This window comes from Limulus polyphemus, unplaced genomic scaffold (assembly GCF_000517525.1).
Source record: "Limulus polyphemus unplaced genomic scaffold, Limulus_polyphemus-2.1.2 Scaffold962, whole genome shotgun sequence".
NCBI classification, from domain to species: domain Eukaryota; kingdom Metazoa; phylum Arthropoda; class Merostomata; order Xiphosura; family Limulidae; genus Limulus; species Limulus polyphemus.
The window spans coordinates 367,937-370,734 of NW_013666572.1; positions in this window are offsets into that span (position 1 = coordinate 367,937).

Sequence of the window (2,798 nt, forward strand, 5' to 3'; positions counted from 1 at the left end):
TGGCGGTGGGTGGTGATGACTAGCTGCCTTCCTTCTAGTCTTACACGGCTAAATCAGGGACGGCTAGCGCAGATAGCCCTCGTGTAGCTTTGCGCGAAATTCAAAAACAAACAAACTTTTAGCTAAATACGTTAATGTTTCGATTGATAGTTTTATAAATAAAACACGGGAAAATGTTGAAACTGTAAAAACTAGTGAACTTTCAGTTCGTTGTGCAAAGTTTCACAAGTTGATTGCCAAGAGGGAAGGCAGTCAATAGCACCCTCCGCCAAACTGTAAAAACTAGTGAACTTTCAGTTCGTTTTGTTTTTTCTTACAATTTTTGTGCAAAGTTTCACAAGTTTTATTGCCAAGAGGGAAGGCAGTCAATAGCTCCCACCGCCAAATTTTGACTACTGTTGTCTAACCGAATAGTAATATTCGACCGTCACCCTTATTATGCACGCACAGCTCCAGAAAGTCAAAAGAGCTACTGTTGAAGCATTGAAAGTAGGATACCACTAGATGCGAATCAACTAAACAATAAATAAAGTTAACTTTGAAACATGTAGTGGGTGGTTTGAGCTACTGATGGAACATTCATTGTGATTGGTTGACGTCTTGAGTTTCTTTCATGAATCCTACAGCTGGTCAACTGAGAAACGAATGAGCACTGAATCGTTCAGCAGTGAAACTTTTATAGCAAAAGGTATTGATCTGTTAGGATTTATTAAAGACAAAGGTTCATGATCGCGAACCTCTGAACTTTAATTACACTGTTGCCAGGTCAGTTTGTTCTTGTAAAAATGCATTGTAGAGACAAAAATTGGTCTTTAATGTTAGTATAGGACTTATCATAACTTGAATCGTGACTTAGATTAAAATACGATGACGTTTAACTTGTTGTAACATAAACTCTTAACGGAAAACACGATTTTAACATGATTTTATCTATTTATTCATTGCTTGAATAGCATGTATCATAAACCCACTCTGTTTATATGACTTGCACTCAAGTGTGTAAGGGAAGCATAAAATCTAACTGTGTTCTAATTACCGGAACTAATTCAGTTTGGGGCGTGACGAAGGGAGGACACCGGCCATTTATTGCCCCTTCTTCGTGTCTAGTTCGGGTTTTGCATAGCACACAAGCAGCAAATCAAATGACAGTTGCATGTTTTTCGATAACACAGTCGAAGAAATATACTCTAAGACACTAATCAATCCCGTGAGTAAACAAACCTGGGAATTCTTAATTTTACAACCAATATAGCTGAGTAATACAGTAATCTGCTGTTTTACGTGTTGTTTTACTGTGATATTTTAGACGCACAACAAGAAACCACCAGGCTAAGTTAAGAACGGTAGAAAAACATGAGATAATAATCACTGATTGATACATCTTCTGGAGTCTGCTGTGGACTTTTGGAATGGGTTGTCTTAAAATGTGATGGGTTTAGTCTTAGGAAGGACAGTGACAACACTACATACATTACACACAGCTAGTGTCTTTTAATTTAGATTAGCCATCTTCATTGAGATTGAGTAAATCTTTCTTGCCATGCACTCTTTTTTCATAGTATGATGATAGCTTAAATCGTCCATTTTGTTATTCTATTTTTATTTTGATATTAAATTCCTCTAAGTTCCTTCATCAACCATATTTTACACACACAACCGCTGTTTCTGAACACACTTACTAGAGAAGACTCTGACGTAGATCACTCACTTCTCATTCTTAAGCTTACTGAATTTAGTCCAGTGACATTTTAACTATATTTTGAAAGATAACTTGAACATTTCAACAAGTTTTTCGTAATGGTAATATGGCAGTCCTATCAAGTGTCATTAGACGAGGTCATGGTTTGATGTACGTGACCACCATCCTGTGAAGAACACCTGCCCTTTCTAAAAAGTCATTAATATCCGTCTAGCACAAGTTCTCGGGAACCTCCGCTACACTGCTTGTGGGATTTGGACAAAGGGACGCACCTCTGGCCTTGTCTCCTGGCATATTTATGGCCCCAGATAGACTCGAGACTGCAAGCCAGCGATTCGGTGTGACCCGGCAGTCGCCCAACAATAGTTCCATCAACTCTACGCGATAACTCCCGAGTTATTATCACAGAAAGTAGAGATCGTGGCTTAAACATTTGAAAGACAGTTCTAAACGTTTTGTGAAGCGATATTCAACTCGTGACTGTAGTTCTGACTCCTTCTCTTACTCGTGTATGTTGTAAATTGTTCTAACTAGCTCTTAAAAAAAGAAACAACAGTAAAACATATCACCAGGAAAATATATGTATGTGTGACTTAAGTTAACTTTATCTACGTGTCTCGGTTGGTTTGTTTGTTTGTAATTAAGCACAAAATCTACACAATGGGCTCCCTGTGCTCTGCCCATAACAGGTATCGAAACCAGGATTCTAGCTTTGTAAGTCCGCAGACATACCGCTGTGCCACATCGTTCAATGAAGTATTCAGTTTGATGTTCTATATTAGTATAAACTACGGCCTCGCGTGGCCTAGTGTTTAGAGTGACTGTAAATCCGAAGATTCATGGTTCGCGACCCTTTGCACATTAAAACGCGTCTCGAATAATGGAACCGTGGGTGCGTTATAAAAGTGAGGGTTAAATCTCATTATTCGATGAGACAAGAATAGCCCAACAGTTGGCGGTGGGTACGTTTGACTAACTGCCTTCCTTCTAGTACATCGTTTCAAAATTAGGGATTACTATACCAAGATAGCCCTTGTAGCTTTACGCAAAATTATGAAACAAACATAAAAAAAAAAGCTATCAGAAACATTTTTATGAC